The following is a 16,057-nucleotide window of genomic DNA, read 5'->3' on the forward strand; positions in this document are numbered from 1 at the left end:
GGCTGGGAGGAACTATTTCCTCTATTCAGGAACTCTTTTCTTACCTGGGTGGGGCCGGTGGAAGAACACACACCTGAAGCACTTCTCTGCTATTTAAACCACGCCCGATGGAATACACCTGCTTCGCGTTATTCTGCATCAGCAGCAGGACGATCACCGAGTCGGCTCCTGCATCCTGGCTCCTGACACGCCCACCAGCACCCGGAACACCTGCAAACAGACAAGAAAAGAGAAGGCGAGCATTAGAAATTACTTACCGGAATCCGGCCTCAGCAATCCTACCTCCGACGATCCTGCAAAGGAAAGGTACAAGATTAGCAGCGCTCTCAAAGCCGCGCCGCCTTGCCTTACCGATCCGTGGCCTCGCCGAACTCCACCGCGGCCACGACGCCGGCAGCATCTCGGCACCTGAAAAACAGAAAAAGACAGTCATTAGAGGTGCCCGCTCTAAAGCGGCCACATTTCTTCCACTTACTTACGTGCCTCATCACGCGCGACAGCGGTTGTGTCGCCGGCAGCATCTCGGCACCTGTAAGCAGAAACAGACAATCATTAGAAGTAAGCAGTCGCTTTTCTTTCACTTACCTTCCTCCACCGCGGCTACAACGCCAGCTACATCCCAGCACCTGCATAAGAGGAATACATGGTGAGCACTAACTAAGCATGGAGAACAAATACCCACCAAGAGACTTACCAGCTTTAGGTTTCTGGGCCCCGGCTCCTGTGGAGAAAAGACACTCATACTTACGGCTACCGCAGGAGAGACGAAAGGACACAGTGTCCACAACTATTTCCCATCCAGTGACGTAACTGGATTCTACGCACCCCTGCACCTGAAGCAGGATGGAGAGCTCATCTTTACAATACCTAAGGTGAGAGCTCGCAGAAACCAAGTTGGGGGTCAAGAAGAGTGAGAAACGGGAGATTGGTGGGAACACATATCCACCCCAGCTGGTAATCAAACACTTTTCTTCCACCTGCAGAAAACTTACTCTACAAGCCAGGCAATCCAAATTCGGAGGCCCTGTCCAGAGCATCTTCCGGGCCCTGCGCCTCACGATAGAAGAAACGGTAGCAGTCCAGTTCGGGTCAGCGTCTCTGTGGGAATCAGGTGAGCGTTACAGATCTCCAGATTGTCGCTAGACAACTGTAGGTGCTGGCGCATTAGCTGCTTAGGAACCGGGCCTTTAGGGCTAACCTCTCTTGGGAGGGGTGTAGAACTGCACCTCCCTGCTGCGCTAGTAGAGGGCCCTTCCCGAGGGGCAGCATCATCTCTGGCTGGGTTGACAGCTAGCGCAGATCCGATAACCAGGGTTGTGCCGGCTAGCAAGGCGCTATGAGGATTATCTTCAAGTTCCTGGAGTTCCTGATCTTGCTCACCAACTTGTGAACCAGGGGTGTGGGTGGGAATGCATATGCCCACATTCCGTCCCAGGGTATCTGGATTGCGTCCCCTAGAGATTTGCATCCCCTTCCTCCCCAAGACGCAAATTGTTGACACGCCCGGTTGTTTACTATCGCAAATATGTCTATGGTGGGGTGACCCCATCTGCTGAACACTTCTTCGAGTATTTTTCCATTCAGCTGCCACTCGTAATTGTCAGCAGCCAGGCGATTGAGCCCGTCTGCTTCAGGTTGGATTCTCCCGGAAGGTGATTCGCCGAGATCCACACCTCGTGACTGATAGCCTATTCCCAGATTTCCAGGGTCAGCAAGCACAGCTCCGTTGATTCTGGTGCCCCTTTTGTTTATATAGTACATGCAGGACGTGTTTTCTGTCTGAATGCACACAGACCTGCCCTTGATGGTCGGGAGAAAGGACTTGAGGGCCAACCAGATTGTCATAAGTTCCAGCCAGTTGATGTGAATCTGCAGGTCGGTCTAGGTCCAGAGCCCATGCACCGAGTGCGCTCCCAGAGTGGCTCCTCACCCATAGAGGGAGGAGTCTGTGTTAATAGTGTACTCTATGGGGTGTGGACGGAACGACCTGTCCACCAAGATGTTCTCCTCCTGCTGTCACCATTTGAGATTGTGGTCCAAATGTCGAGGGATGGAGACCTCGGCCCCTTGATGGCCTGACTCTTGATCCCAGGAATCCGCAAAATGCAGCTGAAGCCTTCTCATGCAGAGTCTGGTGTTAGGGACCACCAGGAGGCATGCTGCCAGAACACCCAGAAGGTGTTGATACCACCCTGCCGTGGTGATTGACCTGCTGCAGAAATGGGAGACGGCAGTCCGAATCAGTGTAATCTTGTCCCCGGTGGGGAACACCCTCTGCTGCTGTGTGGCCCACAACAGGCCCAGAAACACTAGCATCAGTGTAGGGGTGAGCTGAGATTTCTGGTAGTTGATTGAAAACCCCATGTTGAATAGGGTGGAGATGAGCCGGTCCATTGAGGCTCGGACCTGCTCCGGAGACAAGGCCCTGACTAACCAGTCATCAAGGTACAGATAGACATGCAGCCCCTCTGACCTGAGGAGAGCTGTCACTGCATTTATGTGCCTGGTGAAGACTCTCTGAGATGAATTTAACCCAAAGGGCAGAACCTTGTACTGGAAATGCAGGCCCATGACCCAGAAACTGAGGATGGCCCGGTGAGGCTGCACAATAGGAATGTGGAGATACGTGTCCTTGAGGTCCAGGGAGCATGCCCAGTCTCCCCCACACAGGCGTCACCATCCTGAACTTCTGCGGGGGTAGGTAAAGATTCAGGGAAGACAAATCCAACACTACTCGCAGGCCCGCTGGTTCTTCTTTTGAACAGCAAAGATGCAGGAGTAAAAGCCCTGCCCCTGCTGGGGGGGAGGGACCTCCTCTACCACCCCGTTCTCTACAATGGAGCAAATCTCTGCTAGGAGTGATGGTGTACCAATCTGTGAGGGAGGGGGTGAACTCGGGAGTGGAGAAGGAAGAGGAGGAAGAGGTAACTGTTAGTCCCAGGACACAACTAAGATGATCCAAGCGTCCGCAAACTATGGCTGCAAAACCTGACTGTGCAGGGCCATCCTGGGGTGCTGTGGACTTGAAAAGAATTGTCATTGTTTCTTCTGCTCAAAGGCTGATGAGTGGGAGGGGGACTGGAAGAACCCCTTATTTGAGGCTTTGTGGTGTTTTCGCCTGTGCTGACTTAAACACTGTCAGGCTGACAGGCTTTGCAGTCCTGGAACCTGTGGAAACCACCAAAAGATCAGCCCTTGTTTGAGCGCAACTGTGCCTGTGAGAAAGGCTTCACTGCTGGTTTGGTAAGAATCGCCAGCCACTTGGCTGTCAGAGCTGATTTTCTTCTTGTCCAGCTCTTCATCAGTAGTGCAGTGGAAAAGATCACCCGCTTCGAAGGGTAGGTCCAGGATTCTATCCTGGAGATCCGGGTTGAACCTGGTAGCTTTTAGCCAGGATGTGCGCCTCATGTCCGTTGCCAGATCGCTCTGTTAGCCGTGCCGATGTGACCTACCGTGGCCTCCATCATGTCCTGTGCCACGGGTTTTGCCTCAGCTATGCCCGCTTTGAATGAGGCTTGCTTGTCCTTAGGGATGTCAGGCAGGAAGTCTGCTTTTTCCTCCACAGGCGTTGATTAGCCGCAATGAGGGTGGCGTCTGCGTTGGCCTGCCTGAGGTGTAGGCCAGCATTAGAGTAGACCTTCTTGCCGTAAGATTCAAGAGTCTTTTCTTCTTTGTTCAAGAGAGCTGCCGTGGCAGTACTAGACTAGGAAGTCTGGGGCTTGGCATACATGGATGCTGCAGCAATACCCGATGACAGAGGTTGGAGGTGTGTCGAGAGTAGCATGCTGTCTCCCTCGGCCTGTCTGAATTTAGCATCCAGCTTTTTGTTAACGGGTTGTGTGCAGTGTGGCTTGAGCAACCCCTTCTTGGACAAACTCTGCACATCCTTCTGTAGGGGGAACCCAGACCTTGCCTCGACCCTGATGCTTAGGACCTCCGACAGAACTCCTGCCTCATGAATCTCCTTCTGGGGCTGGGGAATGCCCAGGTATTCCGACAGGCCAGCAATCCTGTTATGGAAGGCGTTATTTTCGAGGACGGTGTGTCCTGCTCCTCCTTGTCTGTGTCCTGCAGGTCATCTGCCCTGGGGGGGCAGGGGGGTAGAGGTGGGGCAGGTTGACGCCAGAATCCTTTGGAGGTGCTTTCGGTAAGGTATTCTGCACCCGTGCTACTGGAGCCTCAAGAATGGGCTGCTGCGGAGGCGGAGCTGTAGGCAGAAGCATGGGTTGTGTTGAGGTATGCTGCGTGGGAGAATCCGGAGACCACATGTCCTTGATAATGCCCCTGAGAATGGAGCCCATTTGTGGAGACCGCATGAGACATGAATTTGTCGAAAATCCTGTCCTCACAGGCTGGCTGACCGCGATCATGTACCGGAGGCGGTGTGGAATACGCCCGTTGTCTCCCCAGCCCTTGTCCGTATATGGGTCACTGTACTTGAAACCCGAGATGTTGGGGTATGACGTGGTCCAGGTGACGGGCGACATTGGTACACAGTCTGCCCTTGGAGTAAAGCTTCTCATCTGTTGATTGCCTGGCTGGCGGGCCTACGCACCTGCCTGTGTGTGTTCCCGTCTTTGAGGATTGGGAGTGGCAGCCATCTTGTCTCGTGCCGCTGCCATTTTGTCCTTGCCTTGAGCATGTGGACCTGTAGCCGGGGTGTTCCCGGGCTCTGCCTGCATGCCCGTCTGCGCCGGCTCTGTCCAGAACTGCACCTAGTGTGTACATCTGGTAGGCTGTGCCCTTGGCCTCCTTGCCAGCCGTGCTGGCCTTGCGTATAGGCACCCACTCGAATAAAGACCCAATATTAGGGCAGGGCCCCCCCGGGAAGAGTCCCGGTAGTGGTAGAGCTCACAGGCCCTTCGGCTGTGGAACCGGTAGGGTCCTTGGATCCCTCGGCCATGGGGCTGGTAGCTGCGTGAACCTCGGTGCTCCCTGAGCCGGTGTGAGGGCCAGATTGACCCATCTTACCAGAGGGCTTCCCCAGGAACGAGTCGCCTCTGCGGTGTGCCTTGGAGAATAAGGCACCTACCTTCTTTGTCTTCCTCTGGACGTAGTCCTTGATGTTCTGTGGAGGAGTCTTGTTGAACAGCTCTCTCCAATGCGCGAGCCAGTGTTTAAGCGTGGAGCACCCGTCCCATCCGTGGTCTTCACTAAGGCACTGGAGATAGAGTGCGTGCAGATCTGCTGTGGGGAAGGAACTGTCGCACGGCGAGCATAAAGCCTGTCGAGGCTGACATGCGCCGGGAACAAACTAGGGCACCGGTGGACGGTGTTCCCAAATCTGCAACAAAAAAAAAAAGAGAAGAACAGATTTTGGGGAAAGGAGGTGAAATTACAAGGCTTGAGACCTCACCCAGGAGCGCCGGTGGGAGCGGTGCGTTCCCGTCGATCCGGAGAAGGGCACTGAGGTGTGGCACCGGTGGGCGGCGTTAAGGTAGCCTGCGCTCCTGTGGCCGCACCCCAGCACGCCAATACATTTAAAGGGGGAATGTCTTTCTGGTGGAAAAGAGGTTCCGTTCCCGTCCCCCGCGAGGGATGCCCATACAGGATGGAGGAAAGGGACGGGATGTAGGAGTACTTTAAAGTTAGGGAATGGGTCACAGATACAGTAGTTTGATGTTGTGAGTCAGATCAATACTAACACAACTGAATTCCCAAGTTGCAAGTGGCTGCTCTTGTCAGACAACAATCTTGTTATCCTGAACTCAAAAAACTGCCAAAAGGATCAGTGAAGTGGTGGCAAAAGGGAGAAGATCATATCGAGGACAACAGGGGAACAAACAGATTTGTAATGGAAATGACAGCTACAGCAGTGTACAATATATTGGAAAAGAATGGCTTCTGGTCAATAGTCTGACCATCTGCAGTATTTTTAGGGACCATACGACAGAAAACTACTCCTGCTCAGGGCAGTCATTTTAGCATCATCGAGACCCTGGAACATTTATAAACATTACTTCTGATGAGCTAATTAAATAAAATACGATTATGTTATATCCAGTATATGTACACCAAGCAAGTCATTTAATGAAAAACCAACAGCATAGCAGTACCCCTATGTATCCCAACTTTCCCCAAATCAAATATATCAAACTTCTGAATGTACCCAAAAAATTGTTTTGGTCTGGAAGTTACAGTACATTTTTTTAAAGAAACTTTTCTGATGTCTCTACTCTAAAGGTGCTTGTCGTCAGGATACCATCTACAAACCAATGAGTAGACAGGTGGATTCAATTCAATGACTACCAACTGCTGTCATGTCCTTGTCACACCTAAACTGAGTAAAAGAACTCATTAGGTAGTCTATTGTTGATGAATCACTTCTATACTTCCATTTTCAACCATGTATATTGCTACCATGTATGCATAGAAGATACAACTGTCAAACAATCCTTATCCTCGGCAGGTGCCTCCCTCTGGAACAGCCTCCCTGCCTCTCTCTTTGAGCCAGAGCTCCTTAAGTTCCAGAAACTCCTCAAGGCCTTCCTCTTCTCTTCGTCCTTCTCTCTCCCTCTCCCCTGCTAAGCTCCTCACTTTTTCTCTCTTGCCTCACTCTTCCTTCGCTTCCCTAACTCTGTCCAGTTTTTGCTGACTGGTTGCCCGCTTCACCTCAGAGCCGTATGGGTCCCAGCCCCCCGACCCCCTGCCAGTCTTTGCACTTTGCACTTGCCTCCAGTCCTCTGCACTATGTTCAGCACTACTGCACTTTCAGCATACGTTCTATGAGAGCGGTAACCTCTCTGTACTTAACCCAGGGCCCTGCTGCACTGGGCGCACTTGTTCACCCCCCCCCCCCCCGCACTTCCATCTGTACACTTGCATGACCTGAATTTACTAGGCTAGTAAGTTCTGTCCTGTCCCGTCCCCCCTTTGTCTCCCTCCCTAGTTTGGTTGCGCCTGAAACACTTCATGCACTTGCACTAGGAGAAACGCTGTCAGGCCTATAACGCCAGTTACTTTTTTGTTCGATCATTCGGAAACGTCAAGGCCTAAGAATGACTACTGTATCTGCTTGCTCCCTTGCCGCTTTGAAGCGCTTTGAAGCACTTCACTTGTGTTACAAGCGCTGTAAAAATAAACGATTACAAATTGCAATCCAAGGTTGTGGATCATAGTAATCGATCTGGAAGCCTATCGAGTGGACACTGACTGGAGGACATGTCTAATCAGAACCCTTAGATTATATCTCGCAAACACAAAAAGCCCCTTAATGTAGAATAATTTCATTATTTTCACAGATATCAGTGAGGTAGTCCTATTTCGTCAGGCGTGTTTGGCGGTAGGGGAGGAAGGATAGCTCAGGGGCAACACGTTTATCTTGGAGGCAAGGCAACGCGGTGCAACACAGGTTCCGATCCCGTCCTTAGAAACCACTCGCTGGTATCAAGTGTGTTATAAATTAACAATAAAATAAAAAATAGTAGTCCTGAATACATTTCAATATATCTGTTTAGCCTATGCAACTGGTCTTCTATGCAAGGCAACAGAGTTCTGTAAGCATATGCATTGCATACCACAGAGCAGACCTACATATCTTTTATAGTTGTTTTTTTCTAGAAGTGCTATAGCAAGACTCCAGAAAGGTCGGGTGCCTACCTCTTATGCCCTCAAATGGTGCCAGTACTCCCAAACACAAAAACAGAGAAACATAACTCTTTATGCAATCTGCACTGCTCAGAAGATGTACTCAGGCAAGTGGCATTAGTAGTGCCTTCAATCAAGAGGACCCCTGCTATACTACTGACTTATGCAATTACTGCCTTTAAACCAAATGCTTAATTTATTTACTGGTGTTGGTACCTTCAAAGAATGTTTGGATTACAATACAAAATAAATAGAAAAAATACGGTATATTTTTACTTGCCTTAAATACACCAGCTGGGAATGAGAAATGGTTTTACACCCAAAAATATACCTTTACTTACAAATTCCCAAAATATGCAGTAAAATACTGGCACCTCTAATTCTTATCTGCATCCCCGAATATTGGGACACTTTGGGCAGTACAAAGTGAGCTTTGGGTGTGTCAGTTAATTGCTGTAATTGGATTCTATGTCAAGATCAGATGTAAGCATTATGATATGATATGGCATTTATAACGCGCCTATACACAGGTGTTTTAAGGTGCGACGAGGCAAGGGAGGGGAACAGAGGGAAGACTGAGACAATGATCTTACTAGGCCAGGTGACATTGAGATGCTGCTCTTTCTTTAATATTCTTTCAACACAAATAACCCTGACTCGGAAGTGGATAGCTCGCCCAGCTTTGGGTCAATCTTCATGAGAATGACATTTTGTCTTTCTGCGGATATTGCACAATTGGCATTGCCCAGGGGGCAGAGATCCCTCTGTGCCCATCCCAATAAGCGGAGCAGGTCTATAGCCCTGCCTGTCTCCATGGCCTCTTCAGACAGGTCCAGGATCTTAGCTAATGGCCCAGTGACTTGCAGAATCTTATCCTGGCAGGACCTCCATGCCCGATCTATTCCTTTCTTGGGGTCTTTACTGTTCTTGTCAAGAAAGCTAATCATCCTGTCATTTTGCTGCGCAGTGAGCAGCACTTTTCTCTCAAACTGGCCGTGGGCATTCCGCTCCGAGCTTTGCTCACACTTCTTTATCCAGTGTCTTCCACAGCCTTGCTCTAATGTACTCTGCCTTCCTAGTGGGCAGGGTCCAGTCCGAGGATCTGTGGTGAACTAGGTCCTCCAGGATAAACATTTGGTCTGAGTCGAATTCCTTCATTTCCCTCTTCGGCTGACTCTCAATGAGTATGGGGGCAGCTGGGGCTTTGGATTGGATAGCCTGTGGGTCTTCGTCCAGATCCTCCTCTCCTCATCCTGTCGTCTGAGGTGAAGGGTCTTTGTCAGTGCCCTGTTGCACATCCTTTGGGCTAGAGAATCTGCTGCCCTTTTTATTCTCCTCCAGGCCAAAGGGTCCATAAGCGGAAGGGGTCTCCTTCCTTTCCAAAATGTCTTTCTTCAACCTCGAGAAGGTGTTGGAGTGAACGGCTGTTGCTGGCTCTGGTTGGTGGTGAGGTATCCTGCCTCTTGCGAGCCGGCTTACATCCCCCTTGGAGGTTGCCCTTGATCTTTTGGGTGAACCCCTTAGAAGTACTGGGCATGCTCCCAAGGTGCACCTCTAGGCACAGCTGGGTGTGTGCACCAGCATATCCACAACTGTCTTCTTAATGGTGGTCTCTACAGAGGACCCAAGTACTCGGTTGAAACTGCCTACCAGGGCCAACTCCTGCTCTGGGCAGGCCTCTTCCTCTGACCAATCCTGGTCTTCCTCGGGGTCATATTTTGCCACCCTGTCAGAGAATTCAGAGAATGTACTGCTGGCGAGAAGGGCTTTTTTTTAAATGTCTCTTTCTGATGTGTGTTAAGTCAAATATTATGTCTGAGATATATGATTTCTTTTTTTATTTTATTTTTATTTCTCACTGCGCCAGAGTCCTTAACACAGCACGACCTTGCTTGCTGTGTTTGATGGAACCAAGATACCCTTGACTGCTAATATTGCCCAGCATTGGTAATGGAGTACTGCTCTGTTTGCCCGACGCTCGTACAGATGGTTTCTTCCTCTTTCTGAGGTGTGTAGAAATGCATCACCAAGCGCCGGGGAAAGGAGAGGCGAGAATAGAACCATAGAAAGCCGCCTTGGTGTTTCCCCTTCTGGGAGCGGGCGGACGGACTGCTCGGAATGATTCCAATCCGGCCCGCCTGTAACAGTTGCATGCAGTCCCCGCCGAGGTGCGGCGCCTCGCTGCCCAAGGGAAAGACTGCCCGCTATGCATGCGAAGGCCTACGAGGAAGGAATGGGAATCCTCACTGGCTTGCCGACGAGAGGGAGATGACCCGATGTAGCGCAACAAAGTGAGCACCTGAAGAGAATTAGTTACATATGCAGAAGTTGCCCACAGAGCGGGTACATAAAAGCTTTACGTGGGCTCTCCCTTATTGCACCGAAATGCCTACAAGCGGCATGCCACAAAATGGCTGCATCGATATCTGATTTCTCATCGCCTGGCAACGTGCTCTACTACAGCAGAGCAGTGTTGCCAACTCCTCAGTAAGAAAAAGTAGCTAGAAGTAGCTAAATGACGTCATCGCCTAATTTGCATAATTGGGCAAGTGCATGACGGGTGATTGAAAATCAGAGAGGCAAACATCTGTGAATTTCACTTTAAAAAATCACCCTTCTACGAACGCACCAGTATGTCTGAAAACATGTAGAATGTACTAGGTGTGACTCCAGGTGGCTTAAGGTTGCCTGTCCTGGTACATAGAGCCCCAGAGAATTCATTACTTTCCCGGATCGAGCCGTATACTGAATTATGTATTGATATTTTATCATAGTACAGTTTACTTCTAGAATAAAAAGTTTAACATGTATTTATGTTTTGCTATTTTCATTTTTGCAACACAGTTGTTCAAACAGTTGTTCAAACATTTTTGACTGCAGCCTTGTGGGTTTATTCTGACAAAATGCACTAATGGAGCTTTCTAAAATACACAACTGACCGCACACGATGGAAAGATGTTAAAATCTGTTAAATATTCTTAATGCAAGTGAATATTGAATTCACATTCTAAATTCACTGGGGAAAAACCGCAGAGCCGAAAGGCAACGTTTGCCAGTGCCCTGCATCAGCAGCCTGATCAGTGCAGCACTGCACGAAATGGAGGCTGAGCCTGACAGGCTGAGGGATGGGGTCACGCTTTGCTGTTGCATACACTGGTGACCCCACAGCTGTCAAGTCAAGAGTAACGTCCGCATTAGGTCAGTTGTTAGTGAGAAAACTAGCTACTTTTCTTTCATTGGTTTGGAAACCAATAGAAAAAAGTGTAATTCCCAAACCAATGGAAGAAAGTAGCTAGATTTCTCGCTAGGCGCTTTTTTAGCAGAAAGTCGCTAGGGGGGCGCACTTTCTCGCTAAATATAGCGACAAAGTCGCCAAGTTGGCAACACTGCAGCAGAGAGCATCCGCCGGCAGGCGGAAGCCGGCCCTCTCATGGGATGGCCCACGAGGGGTAAGGCCCTGTTTGCCTCGGTTTACCACAAGGCGCAAGGAGCCGCTCACACACACACGCCACATCGAGAGACTTTCTTCACGTGTTGGCTGGCGTCGTGTCAGCATGCAGGTATTGCGCTTCATCCCAAACTTTAATAACATGGACTATTGATGTACACCTTACGCTGAGGATAGTAACTAGTGCCAGCCCTATATTTCTACGGAATAGTCTACCCTCACCACATATGGTTGCTGCCGTATCTATCCTACTCTATCACCACCAGAGTCGCCATTACAGTAATTACTATATTGTGAAGCCAAATTAACTGCTTTGCACGGACCGCTGTCGCCCGCCCATTTATCAGCATTACGTGTTTGCCTATATATCTGCTTGTAATCTAAATAAGTACATTCTCACAGCTATATCCAACTTGTACCTGCCGCTCCGCTAGCACCTGAGTTTGCCTGCATCGTGACTCACTATATCTGGGAGTAACGATCCGATTATTGCACTTGTCGTGACTCATATTTCGCCTGCTACTACTCTAACAATTTGAATATATTGAAAACTGTTAAGCTGCTGTATTGCCTTATCTGTGACTCCTGAAGTTACATGCCTTACAAGCATTTTACTGCAGTTGCATGATCACAATGAATACTGCATAGCCCCACTGCAACACAATACCTGCCTAGATATAGCAACTTAAATTAGTGTTTACAACTAGTTGAATACTGTATTAGTTGTGATTCGATTTCTGCCTGCTACAATTTTATAAATTCAAATATATTGGAAAGTTGCTTAAGTTGCTGCATTGCCATATCTGAGACACCTGAAGTTGATTGTATTCAATTTTAGCTTTTTACTGTATTTGTTGCCTACATGCACAAAACATAATGAATATTGTCTAGACTCACTGTAATAAATACTGGCCTAGATCTAGCAACTTGTTAACGCACCACCGTGGAGACAGGCCGGGGCGTTGGCTCCGAACCACACAAGAGCTGTTCAACAAGTCCAGAACTTCGGCCACTGCTGGCATAAACCCCACCGGGGATTTGACCAGACCGGACCCCCTCTCACTGAGGAAACTCTTTTTGGCAATGGACCTTCCTACTATCTATAGGATAACAGCTAAGACAGTAAATTACCCAAAAGAGCGGGGATACCCACACCGCTACACCAAGCTGTAAAGAAAGGACAGATGGTTAACACTGAGTGGATAAAAAGGCAATATTGAACACAATTCTATTAATAGGACAACTACCTGTAATACAGGTGGTGATAGACTGGTTGTACCTACAGGGGAATGTAATGGTGAAAATTAGCTAGGGTCAGAGTGATGAACCTGCAGGGAAATAGTTAAGAGAAGAACAAACTATTACCCTCTGTAGTTTAAAGAAGTGCCCAAGTATGGAAACAACGGTAGGACAAAATAAGAAAAGGGAAGGTTAGTACAGGGAATTCCCCGGACGGAACGAGGGCCGCTACTAGATTCGGGATCGTGCAATGTAGGCAGCAGAGCGTTCGTTGAATTGCACGGGTGATTCTCAGATAATGTCTGGTTATGTTGAAGAAGAGCAGTTTCCGTATAAGGATGTTCGTTGATATACCACAAATTATTCTGAATATAGTTTCTGACGTGATAGAGTGATTAGTACAGAGGATTGTGGTGTGGAGGAGCAACCCCATGTGGAAAAGTGAAGATTCATTCTTACCAGATGTGGAGGGGCTGCAGCTGGGCCTCGACTGTATCAACGTTCACAAGAGATGCAGCGGGCGGAAACCACAATAGCAGCTGTCGTCTCTCGGGTCTAGTAGAAAGACAGTATGCTGCTAGTGCGGCGACAGGTAGGCGTAGCTCAAGGATCGTATCCCGCTGGGTGTGGACAGCTCAGAGCAGGAGCATGTAACAAGAAGCTCCAGGAAGAAAGCTGAGCGCTGGGTCTAAGACGGTCCGGGTCGGAAACCAGAGTGTCAAAACCAAGTAACAAGGGGGAGACAAGAGAATGGTCGTTTATGGATAACGAAGGTCGAATTCACAGATTACGGCATTAAGTAGTAAGAAAAAGTAACACTAATCAGAAGCGCCCCCTCCGGCGTTACAGACTCCTTTATGGACACTCGAACGTGAATTGAGGAGGCGTGTCGAGCTACGGGCTAGCAGCGTAGCGATCAGCTGATCAGTCACGTGACCTCTCGAGAACAACCTCTGTTTCCCTAGCAACCTCCAGCGTTGCCAGAATGGTGCCGTTCTCTGCAATCTTCACTCCTTTAGACGAGGGTAACGCATGTTGCGCAATGCGGATCGGACCGCAGGTGTGACTCAACTCTAACGAGTTATCACAACTAGCTGTTACCATACTGTTTGAGTCTATTGTGACTCGTCATAGCCACAGTGCTATACCGTGCTAAACTGAACTTCAGAGCAATATGTTTGACACTGTGTTAAACCTAGTCTCCTTAGGCATTCTATTAGCAATAGGCCTATTAGCTAGCCTAACGAGACCCTCTACCCTACAAGAACCTAGATCGTAAGATTATAATTAACATCGTAATGACTCTGGGTATTATGCCCACCTCATCCCATCCTAACGACCTAGCCTATGGACAATTGTTCAGTAACTTGTACCCCCCCCCACCCCGCCCCCAGGAACCACCCTATTCTAATAGACCTTGCAATATAGCCTCCAGGAACATAAGGCTCTGCTCTAGACTGACCAAATAATGTGAACCACTTGCCAGCTCTATGATTAACTCTGAACTTCTGAGAAAATGTCCACCCAGTAGACAAACTACTACTAGAGAAAAGCCTGCGCTTATCTCCCCACCTTCTCTTCCTACGCATAACCCCTCTCACAGAAAACCTCAACAGACTAATCCTCATACCGCCGTACAGGCTACCCCACCATTATCAGACAGCCTTGCCCCAGACCTCAAGGGGGCTCTAATAAAAGCCAGAATCTCTAGTCGCGCTTGCCACTGAGATATCTGACCTTATTGTGGCAGAAAATTATGACTTTCTTGCCATCACCGAATCCTGGCGGCACGCTGCAGCAGGCCTTGCCCTCATGTTAGCAGTTCCTGACAACTACACCATTCCCGAGAGCAGATGGATGCAAGGCTTGAGGAGAAGGTATAGCTCTTATCGCCAAATCTAACTCATCCATGAGACTAGCCCCTTCCCTAGACATAAAATCCTGTGAATCTCCCGCAGCCAAACTACCTATCGCTAACTCCCAGTCACTTACCATTCACCTCATATGCAGACCTCCAGGACCCATCGGGTCATTCGAGGAGGATATTTTCACCATTCTCTCTGACAACCTAAAAAGCACCTCAGAAGTACTTTTGCTAGGGGACCTCAACTTGGGTTTTAATGACCCTAAAGACCAACAAGCAACTATCAGTGCCAACATCCTGACAGAACTAGGCTTCACCCAGAGAGTGAATTTACCTACACACAACAAAGGTAGAACACTCGCCTGGGTGGCGGATTATAAGTGCAATGCCTCACTCACCACCATAACCCCTCAGGCCTGGACAGCCACTACCTGTTGTCATTCACAATAGCAACTAAAAGGCCTACCCCTAAATATACTCTATCCGCTCCTACTCTAACTAGGAGCAAAAAGAATATCACGGCCGATAGACTTCTTCCCCATATCCTTCCTACCCTCAATTCTCTACCGGATAGCATGGATCCTAATATGCTAGCCGATGAGTGCAACAAAATTATGACAGCAAAACTGGACTCCAATTAGCCCTCTTAAAATGTGACAAAGCAAACCCAAATTCCTCCTGAATTCTTGGTTCACCACACCTCTAAAAACCTTACGAATGGAAAAAAAAGATGTGAGGCTTCATGGAGACTACTTCCCTCTGTGGAAAATAAAACCACTGTCAGCAATGTATCATCTCATTACAAGAAAGAAATACTCCTGGCTAAACGAGAATCCTATAGCAATAAAATCTCACAAGCTAACTCGAGCATGAAGGAATTATTTGTAATCTTAAAAGAATTAGAAACACCTATCCCAGCGCAAGACACCTGTACAAAGGACAAAACCTGGTGCTGTAATATTCAGCATGCACTAGCCAACAAAGTTACTACCCTTCAGGATAAAATCGCAAAACAAAAAGCTTCCTTAACTACCTTGTCCTCATTTAACAATACCCCTGTGCCCTCTCACAACTCTCCACTCTGCTTTAGCTTCTCTAAAATCTCTATTCTTGAGGTTGAAAAAGTCATACTCTCCCTCAAACCCTCGAACTGCCAGGGCGACCAATGCCCAGCCCAACTCATTAAGGACGCAGTGAGAGATCTTGCACCCTTAATATCGAAGCTATTTAATGCCTCATTCTCCTCTGGCACCATCCCAAGTAACCTCAAAGAGTCCTGAGTACTTATCTACCTACAAATACAGAAAGTACCTTAAGAAACAGACCCTAGACCCAACCATACCAACTAACTACTAGCCTATTACCACAGTGCCATTTCTCCTCAAAATCTTAGATAAGGTTGCCTATCTACAAATACAGAAGTATTTGGAGTTTAACCAACTTTTAGGAGCTTGCCAATCAGGTTTTCGGCCACAACATGGAATGGAAACAGCATTAATTGACCTGAAGTCCCAAATTGATGAGCTGAGGGACAAGGGAAAATCAGTCTTACATCTCCTCCTAGATCTCTCAGCTGCATTTGACCTTGTGGACCACAAGGTCTTATGTAACCACCTGGACTCAGCAGCACACTTCTCAAAGGAAGCCACATTCTGGATAGAATCATTCTTAAGTAACAGGACTATGAGAGTCTTCTGACCTTCAGCAGCCGCAGACCCTATAGCCATATCATGTGTCTCACTTACATTGTACAACATATTCACCAAGCCCCTCTTCGATGATCTGGACCATCTTGGTATCACCTACACTAACTATGCAGATGATACCCAGATTCTCCTACCACTTACTGGGGACTACGACAAGGATTTGGCCTTGGTGAATAGAGTCTACCTCATCATCCAGGCATGGATGGCAGCACA

The 16,057-nt window shown here is 48.5% G+C and overlaps 1 protein-coding gene across 2 annotated transcripts in view; it reads right to left on the reverse strand.

The window, feature by feature from the left end:
- Positions 1-16,057, reverse strand: part of ACSS2 (acyl-CoA synthetase short chain family member 2) — a 948,517-nt gene that overhangs the window by 436,155 nt on the left and 496,305 nt on the right. The window lies entirely within an intron of this gene.

The sequence above is a fragment of the Ambystoma mexicanum genome, chromosome 3p (assembly GCF_040938575.1).
Source record: "Ambystoma mexicanum isolate Mex_15411 chromosome 3p, UKY_AmexF1_1, whole genome shotgun sequence".
Classification (NCBI taxonomy): domain Eukaryota; kingdom Metazoa; phylum Chordata; class Amphibia; order Caudata; family Ambystomatidae; genus Ambystoma; species Ambystoma mexicanum.